This window comes from Mandrillus leucophaeus, unplaced genomic scaffold (genome assembly GCF_000951045.1).
Source record: "Mandrillus leucophaeus isolate KB7577 unplaced genomic scaffold, Mleu.le_1.0 Scaffold164, whole genome shotgun sequence".
NCBI lineage: Eukaryota > Metazoa > Chordata > Mammalia > Primates > Cercopithecidae > Mandrillus > Mandrillus leucophaeus.
In genome coordinates this window covers 40,415-46,035 of record NW_012101632.1, presented here as the reverse complement: position 1 = coordinate 46,035, position 5,621 = coordinate 40,415, and the positions used below count along the sequence as shown (strand labels likewise).

At 51.1% G+C, this 5,621-nt stretch overlaps 1 protein-coding gene across 1 annotated transcript in view; it reads right to left on the bottom strand.

The window, feature by feature from the left end:
* SSC4D (scavenger receptor cysteine rich family, 4 domains) overlaps positions 1 to 4,064 on the bottom strand; it is a 35,337-nt gene extending 31,273 nt beyond the window's left edge. Inside the window, exon 1 of the mRNA XM_011976350.1 lies at positions 3,782 to 4,064. The gene's annotated coding sequence lies outside the window, so the exon portion shown is untranslated. The remainder of the gene's footprint in view (positions 1 to 3,781) is intronic.
* Between the last annotated feature and the right edge of the window lie 1,557 nt (positions 4,065 to 5,621).

The following is a 5,621-nucleotide window of genomic DNA, read 5'->3' as shown; positions in this document are numbered from 1 at the left end:
CCTTCCTTCCTTCCTTCCTTCTTTCCTTCCTTCCTTCCTTCCTTCTTTCCTTCCTTCCTTCCTCCCTCCCTCCCTCCCTCCCTTTCTTTTTTTGATGGAGTATGGCTGTGTCATCCAGGCTGGAGTGTGATGGCACGATCTCAGTTTACTGCAACCTCTGCCTCCCGGATTCAAGCAGTTCTCCTGCCTCAGCCTCCTGAGTAGCTGGGATTACAGGCACCCGCCACCACACCTGGTTCATTTTTAGTTGAGATGGGTTTTCACCATGTTGACCACGCTGGTCTTGAACTCCTGACCTCAGGTGATCCACCTGCCTCAGCCTCCCGAAGTGCTGGGATTACAGGCATGAGCCACCGCACCCGGTCTGTGCATTTGAAATATGTTGGTGCCACGGACAGCAACCCACTTAATTTGGGAGGCTATAGATACACATGTATTGTTTTCTTTTCATTAATTCTTTTTAAATTGTACAATGCCTTCTATAAAGGACTCCGGTTTTCCATTTATTGGAACAATATAAAGTTTCCCTTTCAAATTAATTAATTAATTTTTTTTACTTTAAAGAATTTTTTTTTCATGTTTTAGAGATAGGGTCTCACTCTGTCACCCAGGCTACAGTGCAGTGGCATGATCATGGCTCACTGCAACCTCCCTGTCCTGGGCTCAGAGGATCCTCCTGCCTCAGCCTCCTGAGTAGCTGGAACTGCAGACTCGCACCACCAAACCCAGCTAATTATTTTTCTTTTTTTCTTTTTAGTAGAGATGGGCTCTCGTGCTGTTACTCAGGCTGGTCTCAAACTCCTGGCCTCAAGTGATCCTCCTGTCTTGCCCTTTTTTTGTTTTTAATACCCCAATCCTAAATCAGAAAAAAAAAAAAAAAATCTTCAAAGGCTTTCCACCCAAAATGGGCCGAACATTGTAAACAGCATTTACTCTCTCAGACCTTCCTTCACCTATTTTATGTAGTGTGAGTCATGGTAACTATGATTTCCTTAATATTTTTTCTCATTTTATTGGCTCATTTCTTCTGCTTTAAATTATGTATTTTTATGTATTTGTTTATTGAGACAGAGCCTCCCTCTGTCACCAAGGCTGTAATGCAGTGGCCTGATCTCAGCTCACTGCAACCTCCGCCTCCTGGGTTCAAGCAATTCTCCTGCCTCAGCCTCCCGAGTAACTGGGATTACAGGCATGTGCCACCACACTCGGCTAATTTTTGTATTTTTAGTAGAGACGGGGTTTCCCCATGTTGACCTGGCTGGTCTAGAACTCCTGACCTCAAGTGATACACCCGCCTCAGTCTCCCAAAGTGCTGGAATTACAGGTGTGAGCCATCACACCCGGCCCTGATTTAAATTCACTCTAGGCCAAGCATGGCGTCTCACTCCTGTGTACACTTTGGGAAGCTAAGGAAAGAGGATCTCTTTCTTTTCTTTTTTTTTTTTTGAGACAGTCTCGCCCTGTTGCCCAGGCTGGAGTGCAGTGGCATGATCTCGGCTCACCGCAACCTCCACCTTCCAGGTTCAAGCGATTCTCCTGCCCCAGCCTCCTGAGTAGCTGGGATTATAGGCGGGCATCACCACACCCAGCTAATTGAGGGAGGATCTCTTGAACCCGGGATTTCAAGACTAGCCTAGGCAACATAGTGAGACCCCATCTCTACAAAACTAAAAACAATTAGCTGGGCCAGGTGGTGCGTGCTTTGGGAGGCCAAGGCAGGAGGATCACTTGAGCCCAGGAGTTCAAGGCTGCAGTGAGCCATGATCGCACCACTGCACTCCCGCCTGAATGACAGAATGAGACCCTGTCTCTAACTAAAAAGAAAAAAATAAGTGCATAAACCATGAGCTTAGAGCTCAAAGAGCATTCACACCATGTAATCAGCGTCCCAGAAGCCTCTCTCATGTCCCTTTTTTTTTTTTTTTTTTTGAGATGGAGTCTGGCACTGTCCCCCAGGCTGGAGTACAGTGGCGCGATCTCCGGCTCACTGCAAGCTCCGCCTTCCGGGTTCACGCCATTCTCCTGCCTCAGCCTCCTGAGTAGCTGGGACTACAGGCGCCCGCCACCGCGCCCGGCTAATGTTTTGTATTTTTAGTAGAGACGGGGTTTCACCGTGGTCTCGATCTCCTGACCTCGTGATCTGCCCGCCTCGGCCTCCCAAAGTGCTGGGATTACAGGCGTGAGCCACCACGCCTGGCTTCATGTCCCCTTTTCTTGCAGACTTTTAGCAGGGGTCTGATGCATTGTGTGGACTGTGGACTGGTTGGTTGGGGAGAGATGGGAGGCTGGTTTAGAGGCTGATGCAGTTGTCCAGACTTCAGGCCATGGGAGGCAGACAGGAAGGAGAGATGCAAAAGGTATGTAGGAGACTGAACTGGCAGGACTGGGCTTCTCTTGGTGTGGGGGACAGGGGGCTAGGAGCATCCATTTGGCTCCCAGCCACTCTGATGGGGACTTTGTAGGAGGCGGTGGTGGAGAGGATGGTGGTGGTGAGGATGGTTCTGTTTGGGCTATACTGAGAGTGGGAACTGGGGGACATGGGTGCTCGTCCCAGAAGGAGCTCCCCGCCGTCCCCCCAACCCCCTCCTGTCACTGGCTTTACCTCCGCCCTGGTGTACACAGTCTGGTTGGGGAGAAGATGAAAGCCTATCTGGATGCGGACACGGGGATTTCAACACCCCATTCATGGGGCCCAGGACAGCCCCCAGTGGAATAATCACCTTTTGTCCTCCTTCTGCCTGGACTGGGGACAGCTGGGAGATGGGAGCTGAGAACCGTGAGGAGGGGGAAAGTCATAGTCCAGTCTTTGCTTGTTGTTGGGGGGCGGGGCGCACATAGTTGTCTGGGCCTCCTGGCCTCAGTGCAACCCACTTCTCAGGCTGCTGGGATACTGGCACCCCCAGGCCAGATCAGCCCCCACCTCAGGACAGGCAACTCCCAGAGACCCTGCCAGGAATCCTCAGCTTCCCCACCTCTATCCCCTGTCACCTCGGCCCAGGAATGAGGGAGAAGGAGCCCCGATCCTGACCGCCACGGATTTCAAATCCCAGGCAAGCCTGCCTCCTCACCCTCCCAGCTCCAAGGTGGGCCCCTCCAGTCTGCTCCTGCTTCGCGCCCTGGGGAACAACGGCAAGACGAGGCTTCATCCTTCCCTGTCTTTGGTGATTAGGGCTCTTGAAAGCCCTCCCATCCCTTCATATCCCTTCCCAAGTCCATCTATTGCCTGCATTCTCTACAGTACAGCTGGCAGCATAACACAGCGGTCATATTGCAGCATCAGCTCCACCATCTCCCAGCTGTATGACCTTCACTTTGCAAAGCCTCACTGTTCTCATCTGTAAAACGGCATTCGTGATCCACTTACCCCTTACCGTTTTTGCCAACTTCAATGAGCAATGTTTTCACAAGACTTAGCCCAGTGTCTGGCCCACTCTAGGTATGGTAGCTATTGTTATCATTATTGTTTCTCCAACTAGATTGCAGACCCTCGAGGGTGGACACCAGATCTTATTCAGTGGTTGCCCCTGGCATGGGGTGGATACTCAGGAAATGTTTTTTGAGTGACTGAATCAAGGTGATGGCTACAGAATCATAGAAAACAGCAGCCAGAAGGGGCTTGGGAGATTAACAAGGACAATTTATCATTTGACCAGTGGGAAATGGTTGTCTCTCTCTTTCTCGCGCGCTCTCTCTCTCTCTCTCTCTCTCTCTCTCACACACACACACACACACACACACACGCACACGCACAAACACCCCAGCAAAAGCGAAGGATTCATACCTGGGGGAATGTTCTGGGCTCTTTCGGTCCCTTCTTTTACAGTCAATCCAGGATCGAATCACTTTGTCTGCCCCTGGAAGTTTAGGAGGAAGAAGGATCTTCCAAATAGAAATCAACACAGGCGTTTCTTCTTTTCTTTCCACAGCTGGAAGGTGAGCAGAGGCAAAGTCCCTGTCCATGGAGCTGGCTGGTGGCCCCAGCCTGTCCCCATCCGACTTTAGGGACAGCAAGAAGCAAAGGGGAGTGGAGGTGGCCGGCACCAGCTGGAGCGGCCCCAGAAAAAGGGCACCCAGGTGAAGGCGGAGCTACGTGGTGGGGGGAGGCATGGACTGTCAGGGCCAGGCAGCCCCTCCTCCCCCCACAGCCCCCCCACCCCAGGGTTCAGGTTTCAGAAAGTCCTGGATAGGTCTCCACCCCTTTGCAGGGCAGCCAAGCATCCTGATCTTTGGAGGTAACCCTGATCCAGCCCGGGAGTCCCCATGTCCCCATGATGATGTCCTGACCCATGTCTCAGCTAAGGGTTTAGAAATGGTCCCAGGAGCCACAGTGTATGGAGTGGGTTTCCCACATAGGCAGGACCTCACAACCTCACTCGGAGTCTGCTGATTTTGCCTTATTTTTTTATTACTTTTTTTAGATAGAGTCTCTCTCTGTCACCCAGGCTGCTGGAGTGCAATGGCACAATCTCAGCGCCCTGCATCCTCCGCCTCCCAGGTTCAATCAATTCTTGTGCCTCAGCCTCCCGAGTACCTGGAATTACAGGCATGTGCCACCACACCAGGCTAATTTTGTATTTTTAGTAGAGACTGGGTTTCTCCATGTTGGCCAGGATGGCCTTGAACTCCTGACCTCAAGGGATCCACCTGCCTCAGCCTCCCAAAGTGCTGCGATTATAGGCTTGAGCCACTGCGCCCGGCCTAATTTTGCCTTCTTGTGTAGTTCTTTTTTTTTTTGAGATGGAGTTTCGCTCTTGTCGCCCAGGCTAGAGTGCAATGGTGCAATCACAGCTCACTGCAACCTCCTCCTCCTGGGTTCAATCGATTTCTCCTGCTTCAGCCTCCCAAGTAGCTGGGATTACAGGCATGCGCCATGACGCCCGGCTAATTTTGTATTCTTAGTAGAGACGGGGTTTCTCCATGCTTGTCAGGCTGATCTCGAACTCCTGACCTCAGGTGATCCGCCTGCCTTGGCCTCACCAAAGTGCTGGGATTACAGGCGTGAGGCACCGTGCCCAGCTAGTGTGTAGTTCTTCTTGAGTTCTGGTGCTTTTTGGGCTTTTGTAGTTATAGGTGGCAGGAAATGATGTGTGGCTTATTTTGTAGTTTGTAACCGCAATAAAGGGCTATGCTGGGATCCTGTATCTTTCCCATGGAGGCACAAACTCTCAGAGCTGGAGGGGCCCTTAGAGCCCCTACAGGACAGTTCCCAAACCTGGTGGTGCATCCGCATCCCTGCCAGGGGCATGTGTTTATTTATTTTTCATTTTATTTATTTATTGAAACAGGATCTTGCTCTGTCACCCAGGCTGGAGCGTAGTGGTGATCATAGTTCACTGAAGCCTCCAACTCCTGGGCTTAAGCGATTCTCCCACCTCAGACTTTTAGCATGCTGAGACCACAGGTGTGTACCAGCACGCTTGCCTTATTTATTTATTTATTTATTTATTTATTTATTTTTGAGATGGAGTCTTGCTCTTGTTGCCCAGGCTGGCGTGCAATGGTGCGATCTTGGCTCACTGCAACATCCGTCTCCCCGGGTTCAAGGGATTCTCCTGCCTCAGCCTTCCAAAGTGCTGGGATTACAGGCATGAGCCACTGCACCTGGACAAAAAAAAAAAAAA